Source organism: Fukomys damarensis, unplaced genomic scaffold (genome assembly GCF_012274545.1).
Source record: "Fukomys damarensis isolate Sample0158 unplaced genomic scaffold, DMR_v1.0_HiC HiC_scaffold_10, whole genome shotgun sequence".
Taxonomy (NCBI): domain Eukaryota; kingdom Metazoa; phylum Chordata; class Mammalia; order Rodentia; family Bathyergidae; genus Fukomys; species Fukomys damarensis.
This window is the reverse complement of record NW_022900922.1, coordinates 37,878,340-37,894,739: the sequence shown is the minus strand read 5'-3', so window position 1 is coordinate 37,894,739 and position 16,400 is coordinate 37,878,340. Positions and strand designations below refer to the sequence as shown.

General features: G+C 46.3%; 1 pseudogene; it reads left to right on the top strand.

The window, feature by feature from the left end:
- The first annotated feature begins 5,912 nt into the window (after window positions 1–5,912).
- LOC117285489 lies at window positions 5,913–6,074 on the top strand (annotated as a pseudogene).
- The last annotated feature ends 10,326 nt before the right edge of the window (window positions 6,075–16,400 follow it).

Genomic DNA, 16,400 nt, shown 5'->3' with positions numbered 1-16,400 from the left:
CTCATTAATGTAAGTAAGTACAAACCACATGGCTGACCAAACTGATTGTAGAATAACTGGCCATTAAAATAGCAAAATACATAAAAAGATTAAACTACGTCTCCACCCTTTCCTTCTCCTAGCTGCACACATTCCCAAAGTAGTTCCTTACTCCAAACACACAGGATGGGGCTCTTTGTTCTGGGCTAACATGTGCTAGGAAAATGCTGGTTAAGTGAAGTTATCTAACTGTGAATCTCTGTAAGGCCAGCATAGGAGGAGCTAAAGCATGTTGCTAAAGTTATTTCAGAGTGGAACCCTGTTCCTCAGGGTGTCTCCGGGAAGGGGATGAGGAAACACAGCGCCCTCCACCAGGTAGGCAGAACTCTCACTGCTAGACCTGTATATGACACCAAGAAGCGAGATGACTTTAACGACAGGGTTTGTGTTCTGGTTCTTAGTGTTGGGACTTTGAGGAATTAGTTCATTACTTGTGATTCTGTGATTCTTTAAGATCAAAGGGAGCCATGTAGAGTGGAATATGCGTGTAGACTCAGCTACTCAGGCTGAGGCAGTGGGATTGCTAGACTCCAGGTGGTTGAGGCCAGACTGAGCAACATAGACTTTATGCTAAAAAAAGAATCTTGTTTCACATGTTATTTTCTAATCACTAGCAGGTTTTTTTTTTAACCAGATGACTTTATAATCAGACATGTTAAATACTATGTATAATTGCTAAGCAATATTAGAGCTATCCCAAAACTTGATAGCAAGATATGAAATATTCAGTGGGAAATTTATTCCAGTGGTGAGAGCTAAAAAGTTTGAGATGTTTTCCTGTACAATTTTAATCCTCTCAATCTTGTGACGTCAGATACGCAGGAAATGACCCCAGATGGCAAGGGAGAGACCGAGGTCCAAGAAGACACCAAGCTCAGGTAGCCAGCACAGTGTCTGTGTCTAAGTCTGCCGACTTTACTCTCACCTTTTGGCACCCAGCTGAAAAGCAGATTTGCTTCAAGGTCTCTCAGTCTTTTGTAGAGTATTGGCCTTTTTGAAGGGCCTAATTTCACCACCGATAAGGAGGTTTCTAAAGCAGAACTGTAAGGCATCATGGTGTTGCAGATGGTGTGTAGGTGCGTGTCTTTGTGTGTGTGTGACTGATGTATATTTCTAGATTAGATGTGTATGTATATGTTTCTCAGCACTTACAAATTAAAGGAGCAGAGGCTTATTTTGGTTCACAGTTTCGATGGGTTCAGTCCATGGTCAGCTGGGTCCAAGGCAGAATTGGTCTGGCAGAGGAAAGGTGCTCACTGTATGGTGATCAGGAAGAGAAAGAGAAGGGAGGAGTGGAGACATGAATATAACCTTCTAAATCACACCTTCAGAGACTTGCTCTTTCCAACTATTCCTACCCCTGAACAAATGGGAAACTTTGGAGGGAGAGTTTAGATGTAAACTAAAGCGGTATAAATATATATATATATATACACATATATATATACACATGTGTGTGCATATATATATATACATATATATATATATATTCAGCGAAGTATATTCACAAAATACATCAAAATATTAGGAAAAGATATGTCTGAAGTGGAATTATTAATGATTTTACTATTTCCTTGCATTTTCCCAATTATCTAAAGTGAACAAGTTTTGTTTTGTAGGTTTTTGTTTTTGTTTTGTTTTGTGTTTTTGAGACAGGACTTCACTGTATAGTCCATAAATTAGGGTGGCCTCAAACTCATGGCAATCCTCCTGTCTCAGCCTTCTCAGTGCTGGGATTATAGGTATGTGCCACCATGCCCAGTGTAATACACATTATTTTTTAAAAAGTTAAATTTTAAAAATTAAGCATGCTTTTCTGTACTTTTGGATTCATGCTTTTTTTTTTTTTTTACTCAGGACAAACTTTCTATAATTGCATATTTGATAGAAGTGCCTTTGCCTAACTCTTGAATCCACTGATACATACAATCTAGAGACATCAGGTCAAATCGGCTGATTCAACATGTACAGTTGTATTTATCTTTATTGTATTTATCTCTGAACTTCTATAGGAAAAATAATTCTGGTCCCCTGAAATTTACATAGTTATTTTAGCCTGGCTGAACATTAAAAAGAAGTAAAACAGTGATCAGTAAAATGTGAGTAAATGATTTTAGTTCTTTGGGTCTCATTAGAGAGGAACGTGAGGCGGTTAGTTTTTAGCATTAGCTGGGGCAACCACAGTGCCCAGTAGTAAGCACCAATGTAGCGGAGGGTTTGCACACATGGTTCATGAAGATAGTCAGGGGACTCTAAGGAACAAAGATAATTGCTGTGGGTAACGTGTGTGTACTTCTCCCACCAGCGGAAGGCCTTCAGTGCAAAACCTCATGCATTCCAGCAAAGAATTACTGCCTGAAGATTGTAGGGTCAACTTCCTGCCTCTCATCTCACCCTATGAATTTTGGATTTACTGATCCTCACAATAGTGTGGGCCAGTTCCTCCAGCAAAATCCTCTTTCTCTCTGCCTCTCTCATATGCTCACTTTTCCACTCCCTTTCTACGTGTGTGTAATCTATACATACACAACACGTGATGTCCAGCCTGCCTACTGCACCACAGGGCTGTCACACATGCATCCTATTGCTTGGCTGTAGCTAGTCTCCAGAGAAGTGTGGCTGACACACATTTTAGTGCTAGAATGTTGGGTTCCATTGCAGCAAATATCTGAAAGTGTGCAAGTGGCTTTGGAATTGAGTAGTGGGTAGAGATTGGAAAAGGTCTCTAATTTTAAGGTGTACCTTAAAATTAAATCCTAGATTGTCTTGAAGAGATTATTAATAAAATATTGTCTTTGAGGCAATTTTGGTGAGATCTCAGTAAGACAACCGGAAGGACAAGACAGTATAGAGATTTCCACTGTTTTAAGGAATAGGTTTCATCTCAGGAGTGTGGCTAGACGTAATGAACACCAAGGGTGCTATTGGGAGAGGCTACAAGGAAACAGGAAACACTGTATTGACTGTTTTATAAAGGGCAGGAAGTTTAGCTAAATTGGGTACTACCACTGGGTAGAAAGCAGAACTTGTAAAGACAAGCTTGGGTAGTTAGCTGAGATTTCCAAGTGTGTTGATCAGCTTTCGGTCACTGCAACATGACATCTGAGCAAAGAAGTTGAGAGGAGATAGGGTTTATTTTGGCCCCGTTGACACCATGACTTTCGACTTCCAGTTTCCAGGACTGAGAGGACATTTCTGTTACTTTAACTTCCTTGTTTACAGTAGTTTGTTATGGCAGGTTTAAAACATTAGTCCAGCGTGGCTACATTTTTCCTTAAAATTGTAACTTGTCTAACAAATAAGAAGTAGAATGAAAAATGAAAGCTCACCTTGCTTTCTCTGTCCAGGTGGCAAATTTCCCCCACACATCTAACCTCTGCAAATTGAGTGGCATCCTCCCTGTCACTTATCATCCTGCTAAGGAGGAGGGAAAGGAAATATTAAGAGAGATGTCGGGTGGCAGCTGAAGGTCACATGCTACACAACTTGTCTGCTGTGTTGTTAAGCCACAGTGGTGTGTGGCAAAGTGTGCTGCACTCCCTGAGTGAGAGTGTGCTTTAGATCTTGAGAAGCATGTGTCTTCCCTGCTTGAGCTTTTAGAACCAGAGGGACATCCAGGTCTTATAAGGTATTTGAGCCTCCAATTTTCACTGTATTACTTTCTGAATCTAACTGTTGTGACCAGGTCTTCACTCTTGTAACACTTGATGTGTGTCACATGAGGGATGGGACAGCACATTTGGCCATCCACAGAGCTCTGCCGGACCTCGCTCTACTCAGCCAATGTTTACTCTTGGCAAAAAGCAACTTCCTGTTTCAGAGAAAAAAAGTTAAAAAGGATTGTAAAATGGGCTCCTGAGACTCCTTGAATAGCAAATAGCTTTTAAAAGACAACACTTTAATGGGCTATGAGTAACCAAGGCAAAAACAAAAGTATTGAATATCCCTTTAAATCTATATGCGCTTAAAGAGCAAGAAGGGATAGATTTGGCACAGTTTTGTCTGGATTTTATAGAATTCCAGTGCTTGGAAATTTTCTACCAATGTGCCCACACACAACTGCGGAGCTTTATAAATGATGTAGGGAGGTAACAAAAATACTGTGCAAACCCAGACAGCGTGTAGCTTCTGCACTGCTGGGCCCAATGGAAATGTTTGTCTCTTTTATGAGCTACTTTCTGTGATGGGCACTGAGGAATGAGGGCAGAGAGGGTGGCAGAGAAGGAGGGAGACAGAACACTGGATTCCAAGGCTGTCCTGGCTTCCTGGCTGATCCAAATACTCACGTTGCTCTGTAGATGGAACCATTTGTCATGCAACTTGAATCGGTGATATCTGGGAGGACAGTGAGCACGGGTCTTGGATTTTGCAGCAATGAGTCACCATGCTCCGTTACCAGCCAGGCCCCTGAAGCTTGGCACAACTCTGATTCACTGCACAGCCCCACTTCTCTGCTGCTCGATGAAATGATGGTGGTGAAACTGAAGCTGAGGGAGAGCTTGCCGCCTGCTGGACTGGAATATGGCTCGCCTCCTGCCCTTGAGTTTGAACCTGCACTATTAGTCCTACTGTTCTCAGGCCTTCAGGCTCCAACTGAGCTGTGCCTCTACCTCTCCAAGGTCTCCTGTGTGCACATGCAAGGAATCTGTAGCTCTACACATGGAAGCCACTTCCTTCTCATCTCTCTCATTGGCTCTGAACCCCCAGAAACAGACACTGAGGCCGAGATAGGGGTCTGAGACAGCTAGTTTCATATGGAGCTGGGGGTACTTCATTCTGCTACAAATGGGTGATTCTGGTACCTGACTTTTGTACCATGAAGTAGGGGTAGGAAGGAGAGTCAAAGAAATGAGACAGTGAAAGAAGCCAATGAAAGCAAGCTGGTCCTGCAGGCAGCCAGAAATACTGGACAACAGGTTGGAATGCGGCTGGGGTGTTGGTCTCCCCAGTGAGCCTGCCACTTCTGGTCCTCACTGGCTAAAGGCTGCTCCTGAGAGCATTCACTCCTGGCCTTTCCAGGACTCCTGAGATCTTCTGCCAACCACTAGGAAGACAGCAGCATCTGCTATGATGGTCGAGGGACCAGAGCATGGGCTGGTTCTAGTCTCAAAGAGACAAGTGTGATGGAGTGCAGACAACAGGTAGAAATGTGCAGGTGGCTTGGAGAACTCATTCTGGCTTTGTAAGGATGGAGGGGCCCCATCAGCCTAGGGGGTATGGTGGGAGTTTGTCCAGGGGCTGCTGAGAGCCAGAGTGGGTGCTGGGAGCTGGGAGCTGAGTCAAGAGCAGCATCTGCTCTGAGAGGCCTCGCCCACATAAAGGTTGGCCCCCAACATACGTGCTGCAGTTCACAGGGCTGGAGGTACTCAAGGCCCATTTCGGAGTGTCATGGTCCTTGTAGGTCCCTCATTGCCATTCGGTCATCTCCCACAGCAATGGGATTTTTAGCTAGACACATAGATGGTGGAGCAAAACAAACTTGATTCCCGGCCTCTGTTGTAACAAGATGAGGCCAGAGACAGTTCCCAGAAATGGGTGAGCACAGAGACGATGCTCATCATGGGTTGAAGGGTGGGCTCCCTTTCGCTCCCCACTCGTGGATCAGTGGACTCAGTCATGGATGCAGCTCACACTGGGCGGGGATATTCCATAACCCATATGTAATTCATTACTATGTAAAATGCTCTCTGAGCCAAAATAATATACAAGCTGTCTGAGAAGTCTGGAAGCAAGGGATGAACTTATTTCAAATAGTTTATTAGTTACATTTTCAAATAATCTGCTTAATATGTTTTTCCTCAACTTTCAGCTGTCTTTTTAGGTAAAGTAACTAAATTTAAAGCAATAGGCTCAATCTTTAGTCTGAAAAAAGTATCGCTTCTCGGCCTTTTGGCTAAGATCAAGTGTAGTCTGAAAAAAGTACAGTAAATACACAATTTCCCTTGTGTCTCCAGAACTTAGACACTCTGTGTGTACTTATTTTAACTTTCCTTCAGATTAACAATAGGATCATTGCTTTAAATTTAAAAATATTTCACACAAAAAGCTGTCTGGATGTTGAAGGAAACAATATTGAATTTGTTTCTCTTTTTTTGAAAATGTAAGTAACAAGCTGTTTAAAAGTAAGACTTTCATGTGTTTCGTGAATTTTTGCACATCTTGGAATTGATAAGTCTCAGCAAGTTTATTTTAAATGCTTTGTAAAAGAGAACAAGTGCTTCAACATTTATTTTCAAGTGTCTACTCACAATATGTCCTGAAAGAAAATACAGTGATTGAGCTTTTGGCTTGATCTGTACTTCAGTCTGCAAAAAAATATTTTAAAAGGAGAAAATAATAAGTGTGAGGTAGGAAATAGGAAAAAAGCATAATATTCTCCGTAGCCAATCTGTCTTTGCAGTACCCTAAGAAGCCAGTAGTGCCACATGCTTCTATAACCCTCTTTACAGGAGAACTTAATGGGCTGGATTTGCAGCAGAGTTAAATGAGATTTTTTTAAACCGATGTAGTTTTCACAAGCTGACACCCTTCACTGCTTGAGGAAAACCATCTTGGCTTCGAATTCCTGGGTGCATTTCACCATCAGCCTGTGTCAAATGACCCTGAGTTTGGAAATGATGCGCCTTTCAGATCTTTGCTTCGTGGTGGTGTCATAAACAAATCTGAGTTTTGTTCTCATGGCTTATCCTGATCTCCTCTAAACCTTTGATGTATTTATGTCCAAGTTCAAGGGTTGTATGGGAAGCTCTCAGCATGTACTTCATTCTGCTACAGTGGTTGCCTCTGGCACTGCGACTTCTGTACCACGATGAAGGACCAGGACCAGAATGGTCCCCTGGTAGCCCCTTTGATAAAATCCCTGTCTTGTGCCCATGCTGTCTGCTTCCCTTGGGCCTGAATTATCCACCCGGGCCCTGAGACCTGTTCCTGGCCAGTTAACTCATCCTTTCTTCTCTGGGAAACCTGTTCTCAGGGAGGAGCTCATCAACTCATTCCCTATCAACGCAGCACTGCGCATAAAACCCTGTCACACTGCCTACGAGACGGGCAGCCCGGGGAGCACGCTTCCATGCACGAAGGTCATGTTCCTGAATGGTGTCAAGCGTGACAGTTGGAAGTCTCAGAGCAACAAAGAGGACGACAGAAAGCTCAAGCCAAGTGACCGCAACCCAGTATCCAAATACTCACTCAAACATTTGGGGAAAATTTTCTTCTAAAACAGTGTTCTTTTGGGGCCGGGGCTTTAGCTCAGTGGTTCCACCTCTTGCCTCGTGAGTGTAAGGTCCCTACTTTGATCCCTGGTACTGGAAAAACAAAAACAAAGAACAAAAAACAAGCAATGTAGGTCTATTCATGTAGAAAGCTGCCCACAGAGCTAACTCTCCTGAACCACTTGTCTGAATTTTGGGGTACAGAGCTGAGCACCGTTTTCTCTTGAGACAGACTTATAAGTCTCATTGTGCAGCCAGCTCTCTTTAAAAGTTTTGGACAAGCCCTCACTGGCGTCAGTGTAATATATTTTATACTTGAATTTTCCTCTAGCTCTGTCTACCTAAGCCTCTTGTGGGGGGTTGGGAATGCTTGTATATCCTCCTGACCTTTCAATAAATGACTGCTGGACTTAGAGACACATTTCCTCGGCACCTAATCTCCCTAACCCCATGGGTTGAGATACTGGGGTTGAATGAATTTTCTTTACTCATATTATCTTAGATACCTTCTTGTGCACTTGTGTGTGTGGGGCAGGACAATAGTGTTTTTCTATTTGAAGGGACTGTGAAGACTAAGAAATGTCAGTCTACAAATGTAAACCCTGATCACCCCAAGTTGTGTGGAAATTACTTGAACTCCTCATATTGACACAGAGCTGTAATTTAAAATGTAGCAGCACACGCAGTGTGACATTTGCCATGAGTACCTGGAACTACTTCTTTTGGACCACACACGAGTTCTGGTAACTATTCCGCCTCTTTGCTTCTCTCTCTTCCTCCTCTCTTCCTACATTTTCCCTTCCTTCTCTTCCTTTCTCCTTTGTAATAAAATTATGCTTGTGTTCTAAATGCAAGTTGTATCTTAAAATACAGTTTCTATTTTCAGTTACCTAAGAAATTGTTTAGAATGCTGTGTGAATCAACTTTCCTTCACACCAGAGATCATTAGCCTCTAATGTGATGAGGGCTGTTTTGACTCACAGTTCCTGGCTTCCCATGCATGATTTGTTAGCTGTGCTACTCTGGGCTCCTGGAGAATCAGCACTTGTGGCAGCAGCTCAAGGTGGAGCAAAACAGATCCCACCACGGACAGAGAAACATGGGGGAAGAGGAAGAGACTGAGGTCCCAACATCCCCTTCAGGAGAGGCAGAGTCTGTGCCAGGCCTTCTGAGGCAGCAGGGCTGTGTTCAGAGATGGAATTCATAGAAAGATAAAAGACAAGGGGTGCAGTTATCTAACAGTGGGCAGAAGAAAGAGCGATGGTGGGAGGGAAAATAGACTGAGGGAAGCACAACAAGCAAGACAAGTGAGAGTGCCCAGCCTGGTCACTGGTGGGGCCACCTTCATTCCTTACAACATACTCAAGCCTTTCTCTCAAGAACCACTCCCAGGCTAGATGATGTCTGTCCTGAAATTTGTAGAAATCTAAAAATTAGCATGGAGCAGTTTTCTTTATTTCTCCTACATTGTATCCACTAGCTTTGGCTCTGCACCGTGGACCGGAAATCACCTGGGCATGGGCTCCATGGGCTGGCAGAGGTGCGGTCCACGCCTCAGGACCCTCCTCAGGCCAACAGCAGCTGCCTGGTCAACGCCCTGGGTGGCTGTGTTCACCAGGACAGATTGGAGTTCATGTTACAGCAGGATCTGGAGCGCAGCGCCAAATGCTCAGCACTCAGAGGCGGGCTTTTGAAAAGTGGGGCCTGGTGTGCCACCACTGCTAGGAGAGGGGCCTGGGTGGGGACAGTTGTGCAGAGTGGCCTGGGTGTGTCTCTGCCCTGGCCCCTCCTTTCTCTCCTCTTGTAGGGGGGCTGCAGGACAGGAGCAGCTGACCCCAGGCAGACCCTTCCACCAAGCCCTGCCTGCCTTCCAGCAATGGGCTGAATGTCAGTGAGCCAGAATAAACCTCTGGTCTAAGTGTGGATGTCCAGCATCAAGGGGACTAATGTGGACTTTCCTTCAGCTGCGGGTTCAGTGCCAGAAGTCACTCTGACCATTCTCTGAGCTCCATGTCTGTCGACCTCATTAAGAATGAAATGCTCCTTTAGTTGGACACATTCTTTATTCTTTTTAAAGTATAGCCAAGCAATCAATAAACTCACTATGTGTGTCGTATTTTGGGTATCTTGATTAAACGTGCCAGTCTAGAACTCTTGGACAAAGTGAGGACGCGTCTGTGTCCAGTTTTCATACCTTTCCCTTTGCTCAGCACAGGCCCCTGGAGAGGAGGGAAAGTGGCAGATCCACCCTGGGAAGCAGGGAAGGCCCCAGGGAACCGGATTCCAGGAGTGAGAGGAAAGAGGTCTAGGCCAGGGCTGAATGCTGCTCTGCCTGGGCATGACATCCGCAGTGCTAGTGCCAGAGCCAGGCCTTTCCTGTCCTGTCCCTCTGCGTGGTCCCAAGGAGACGAGGGGAAAGGAAGCAGGGAGGAGCCACACCCTAGTAGGGATTTTTAATAAATCCAGTAACCATTTTCACGGTGGCCTGCAAGGGAGGGGGAGTCCAGAGCCCATCTGTGACTTTTCTGTACTTACCCCACCCTGATTAAATACCGGGGATTGGACAGTGTTTTTCTATTTCAAGGGACTAATCTGTGCAGACTAAGAAATGTCAGTCCACAAATATAAACCCTGATTATCCCAAGATGTGTGGAAATTACTTGAACCCCTCTCATTGACACCTACTCCCTTTTAAGACCTTAATTTTGAGACAGGTCTCAGTAAGTTGCCAAGTTATCCAGGTTGGGCTTGAATTTGTGACCTGTAGACTCTGAGTGCTGAGATCATAGGCATGCATCATCTGATAGATTCACATTTTTCATGAGTTGTTTTCCAGAATTGATGCAGGAGGGTTTGTCCCTGGGGGCAGCTCTGCTGATCATGGCCCCAAGAAGTGAATGTGTACCTGGAGAGAAAGTAACCGATCCCTGCGTCTGGTTTTCAGGTACTGCGGGATTAGGATGCCCCCGTGTTCAAAATCATCTCACACAACAAGTAAGCAGGCACTGATGGCCTACAGCTTAGATGGCTCAATTTAGGGTTTTCTGTGAAGGTTGTGTATACTCACTAAAAACTGCTGGAATTTGGAATGTGGAGCTTCTCCTGGGCTAGTGCTGTGGGGTCCATTCTTTTCTCCATGCTGGGTGGGGGCAGTGAAAGAAATTCCCATGTGCTGTGGTCACAGGAGAAAACAGCCAGTTGCCCAGGCACTGCGCTGCTAAGAGAGAGGGTGCTCCAGGACTGGTGGGGAATGGAGTCTCCACTCTGTTTTCAGTTGTGGGCTTTCATCACAACGTGACCCCATCCTAAGTTCATGGATGACAAGAGTAGTACGGTGATTGTGTCTCACAATTAATGTCACTCTAAGTTCTTGTTCAGTTTTGAAGATGCGCCACATACAGCATTACCCGGGAATGGGAGAAGCCCAGAATTTGTGCAGACTCACCTCACGGCAGTCCTGCTCCACCAATCCTGACATGATTTCCAATATTTTCTTCGATTAAATGTCTTTCTCTTTTGTCCATCTCCTTTGCACTCCCTTAACATGGCTTTTCTTAGTGTGTGACCTCTTTGTTTAACCACTGGAAATGGAAATGCTTCAGGAACTTTTCATTCTTGCATAAACCCTTGGCTGCTTTTACTTCCCAAAATTTAGAAAAGTCAAGGTACCCTGTGGGCTGCCAAGCACATGGGTGGGAGTTGGAAAATGTCTTCATCCTCATTATTTCTCTCCCCTCTCTTTCGGCTCACTGGGAACATCTTGAACCAGCTTCTAAGGTTTGTAGGAGTTCTCTGATACTTGTGTCCTTCACGCCCTCTCCCACGTGCTGTCAATGAGTTTCATTCTCAGCGAGCTCGCATACACGGAGCTGGCTTTGCCAGCGTGGGCCCGCTGCAGGGACTCATCTCAGTTCCCAGGAACCCGGAAGCGGCCCCGGCAGGAGATGTGAGTCCAGACCCCGTCAAACCCCGACTGGCTGTTAGGTGAAAGACTGGGACATTCTTCTCTCTTTTGATTTAATGGGAACAGGTCAAAGGGTCCCTGAAAATTATACAACACTTCCAGTTTAAAATAGATCTTGGAAGACACTGAAAGAAGAAGGAAGAACGTGAGAATGCAGGGAGACAGGGTTCTCTGATCTGAAACCCAGGCTGAATTTTAATTAGCTGTGCATAGATGACCAAAAAAGAGGAGCCTCCCAGGGGGGCAGGCCTCCCCAGGAGAGATGGAAGTTCCAAGAAATGATGCCATATCCTGTGTCCAAAGGAGCCCATCACGAAACTCGGGGCGAGTGTGACTGGGTGCACTCTGAATGAGTGCGATCACCGGTCGCTCTGGAAGTGTCTGGCACTGAGGGGTGGTTAGCTGTGGGTCACATGTTGTGTGTTACTCACACATACGAGCGTTATGTGGAGAGCTGGGCCCCGATCCTTCTCCCCTTTTCCTGTTTCTCACGGACTCTGGATCAAGTCATAGTGGATGAAGAACAGGCTCGGAGAGATCCGGAGCTTCCTACACCTGCAGGCGGAGCCCAGAAGAGCAGCAGCTCGAAGCGGGGAGGAGGGCAGTGAGAGCGCCTTGGATGGCCTGGCGGTGTCACAGAGCTGGGAAGCTGAGCCAGAGAAAGCCAGAAAGGTACTGTGGCACGGGAAGGGGCTGAGCAGAGCCCTCGTGACCAATGGAGAGAGAGCGCCACTGAGCAGACTTCCGTGGGAGAGCTCAGCTGCTCACACGTGCACATGCTTGTGGTTTGCGATGATGACAAAATTACATAAAAACAATCTGATGTGGCCTCCAAGTGCAGACCAGGCTACGGGACAGGACCCCTGGGCTAGGTCCCTACTGCTCAGCCCCTTGGGGACTTAGCCATCAAGGGCATCACCCAATCCCAGGTGGAAACTGAGAATTTGACCAGACTGGGTAACGGAGGGTAAGGTAATTTGGGTCAGAGGAGCAGAACCAGGAAAGCAAGGTCCTGTCCACACATGTTGGGTTAATGTGGCTTTATGGGTGAGGGCCTCGACCAGCACCCTGCACAGTGATTCCTCTCTCTCTCTCTCTCTCTCTCTCTTTCTTTCTTTCTCCCCCCCTTTCTTTTTTGGTACCAGAGATCGAACTGGGGACCTTGTGCTTACAAGGCAAGCGGTGGCACCACTGAGCTAAATCCCCTGCCCAGTCCCTTCTTTCATTCAGAAAGATTTTGGTATTGATTGCTGCTGTTCTGGGCCATGGGAAGAAAAGTAATAAATAAACCTTCCAAAGCCCATACCTTAATCATTATATCCAAGGAAAGACATCTGCATTTCCACATCCTGACAGGAACGAAGTCATAGGTGAGGGCAGGAAAGGGAAGCCTTGTCCAGGCTCCCAGGCAGTAGTTCCCAACCTTCACGCACACTGCAACTAGTTGGGTTCACAGTCCAGGCTGATTGCATGGGGTCACTGCACTCTGAGGGAGACCCAGGTCCTGGTAAGGGTCTCCTCGGGTGAATTTGGGGAAAACTGTACCAAAGCAGAGGTTCCTGAGTGTGAGCCCTGAGCACTTCGTTACTGCCAGCTGGGAATTGTTGGACTTGAAAGCTGCACGGTCCACTGCAGACCTGCTCTATCCGGAACTGGGGTGGGTGCTGGAAGACTGTGCTGCCACCTCCCAGGGGCTTCCACTGTGCCTGGAAGTTTGTGAGCCACCACCTTAGAGAAAACAGCTTCCCAAAAGTCAAGAGGAAGAAAAGCTGAGTGCCCAGGGATAAGAAGAGCCCACCGATTTAGGCCCCATTGCACAATCTAATGTTGCCCGGCTTCATCAAGAGCAAAAGATGACACATTCTTGCTCCCAGAAACTTGTAGTCCAGGTTGGGAAACAGTAGCAAATAGGAAAACGAGAAAGCAATGAACAGTGTAGAATGAAGTGTCCACTTGAGAGCTTCAGTGACAGAAGTGATCCTACAGAGACCACAGCTCTTCAACTCCAAGGACAAGTGGACTGCATACCATATTCTGCAACCCTATTTCCTTCCCCACAGAAGCCTATTTTCTTCTAGCACTGGATGTTGGAGAAGTCTGAGCCTAATGTGGTTTATTTTCCATCACTGTAACAGAATACCTCAGGATGGGTGATTTGTAAAGATGTGTACTGGGTTCAGTTCTGAGGGTGGTGGGCTGAGATCGGGGGTCCTCTGACTTGTTTCTGCTGAGGAGCTTATGGTGGAGAACGCAAGAGGCAGGACAGACCACAGGCCAAGTCAGGCAGCCAGAGCGGGAAGCTCAGCTTCCCTCTTCCGTCACTATTGACTCTCTGTCCTCCAGACCGGCATTCGCTTCTTCCAAGAGTGGATCTCACCCCCTCATCACTGGACATTAAGCCTCACCTCTTAGGTCCAAAATCTTCTGCCCTGCCATGCTGGGGCCACACTTCCAACACATGAACCCCTCGTGGGGCCCATGCAGTGGACTCCAAACAATTCTCGGATCTAGAAGGAGCTTTTCCATGTATACTGTTTTCCTTCTTCTGCTGGAACCTTGGGAGAAAATGTTCATGATTCTCAAAATTCAATTGAAGCCCAGTCATTTAGCCAGGATGTGTCTCATTGGCTGAGCTTTTTTCTTTCTGTATAAAGTTGTGCTCTTTTCACCTGCAGATCCTGCAGATCCTGCACTTAGTCATTTCATGGGAATCGCATCCTAACACATTCCTATTTCACAAAGACTATGAGGACACACAGAAAAACCCTTTTCCAAGTTACCACCAACAATGAACCTGCTGGCCTGTAGCTACTTTCTTGCACATGCACCCTCCTTTGGGTGACAAGTGGGTGGCATTTCCTCTTCAAGGATGGAGGCAGGGAATGCCCTGCTTCTCACTTGTGGTAGACATCTGTCCCTTTGCTACCCTGTCTCTCTGCTCTCATTCCCATCTACACACAAACAATTGCATATTCCAGAGTAAAGCTCCCTTTTCTGGATCCCTGTCACACTGGGCCAGCCAAGGTGTCCTTGTTCCCCAGTGCCTGGTGACAATTCTATCTCAAGGATGTGTTTCCTCCAAGAAGGACAGGTCTAGAACCAAGCCAAGTGAGGCAAAGATGGTTTCTGACTGATGCATACAAAAGCAGAATAAGCAAAAGAAATACATGAAAAAGAGGCAAAAATGGATACAAGAAAATTATACAGCATGCTAGAGACAAATCAAACCCCATGGATGTCCGTGTGAGGAACTGTTCAAGTCCGTGGAAACCAGTCCCTCCAGGGCAGCGCTGACGTGAGTCTGGAGTGCTCTGGAGCTGCCTGCAGTGAAGTCAAAGGACTGCCTGTGTAGGTAGAGGCTGCAGTCGGTGTGGAAGATGCATCTGAGCTGCAGTGCAAAGGCGTGGGGCCTGAGCTCTAGCATGGTTTTTTGTGCCCCAGCCTCAGAGGTCCAAGCAGAAGGCTGCAGACAGCATCGACCTCCTTTTGCATCTCCCACAGCCAGTGCCACCATCTATCAGCCAATATCACGCACCTGGCTCAGCTGTCGCCTGCTTTCCAAGTGAAAGTTCCAAATGGACCTCGTGCTGTCAAAGCAAAGTCACGTGCACCACGTTTAATATCGGTTCCTATGGAGTCAGGAGAACTGCACCATGACAGGACACACGCCAAACAAGCCACATCCCATTACCAATTTCTGACTTCAGAATGCACCCTCTCTCCCTTGTAGAATTATGGAGCCCATGCCAAGACTAAGCATAGATAGAACAGCCAGAGACCTATTCTGGAAGAAGGACTGGCGAAGTAGGAGGTTGAATGACATCCACTTCTCCACCCTTGGGGTAGGGCGAGAGCTTATCTACAGAGGATGAAGGAAATGAGGGAGGAGAACAGGCTACTAAATGAGAAACACTCAAGTCTCCTCAGGGGAGAGGCTGAGGGTTTCCAGGAATTTGGGTCCATTACAGACAAATAACACAGCAGTCAAACTCAAGCCGGAACTCTACTTTATGGTCAGTGGCATTTGAAGCGGTGCATCACACATCTTCACTGAAACATTAGCTTTTCCTGTGTTTTCCTTTTTGTTTGGTTTTGCAGTGTGGTTTCACACACTAGGCAAATTCTGCACCCTGAGCCCACAAGTGTGCTGCAGAGTCCTGTGGTCTGTGTAGGAAGGGGCTGCCGGGTGCCCAGAGTTGGACCTTCTGTGTGACCCCAGCACTGAACCTCCAGGGAGGCTGAGTCCATCACCAGTGGCCAAAGTTTAATCAATTTCTCCTACATAATAAGCTCCCCTCAAACCCCAGAGAGACAGGGCTCAGAGAGCTTCTTGGACACAGGAGGATTGTCAAGGGTGGGATGCCAGAGAGGGCTGCCCATTCCTGGGATCCTCTCCCCTTCCCTACTGACTTTTATTTTTCCTGGGATCAATGTAATCGCTGCCGTGCTACTTTTTGTGCCGATTTAGCCCCCAGTAGAGGCTGTTGTGTTTCATGCTGTACGCCCAATGCCTTGCTCCACAAAACCAATTTTGAATAAATGGACACAGGACGGAGTTTGCTGAAGCTGAGACCATGGAGATGGGGTGGAAGCCAGAGCTCTGCTTAGGGGGCACCTTCAGCCCAAAGGTGGCAGGGCTGGGGCAGGAATGCAGCCAGGGTACAGCCATACAGCTGGACGGCATTTGGGAGGGTGACCTCTTGTGCCCACTCCATCGGTGTCCCTCGGGCCACAGAGCAGTGCTTCACTTTGAGCCTCTGAGATCTCTGTGTCCTCTTCAGGTTCTTCCTTTCCCAGGCGTGTCATGTTTGACAGTGAAAATTATGCATTATTTCTCTCCAGGAATTCTACTAGACTATAAATAGAAATAATAAAACATTATAGAACCTCATCCAGCATCTGTGTTATTGGTGGAAGCTAAAAAGTGAAGACACAAAAGAATGGATTGATTTAAAGGCAAAAGAATTTCCCATCATCCCACTGTTGCACTTTCACAGGACCCACAACTCACATTAGAATGTTTGTGAATTAGAATTCAGTCTGGTAATGCTAAGAAACATGCATAATGTAGAGGGAAGTTCACCTAGGAAGGCTGAAGAAGTGTTGGTAGAAACTCCAAGGCCAGGGATGTAGCTTAGCGGTAGAATGCTAAATTAGCCTGAGTTAGGTCCTGGACTCAACTTGCA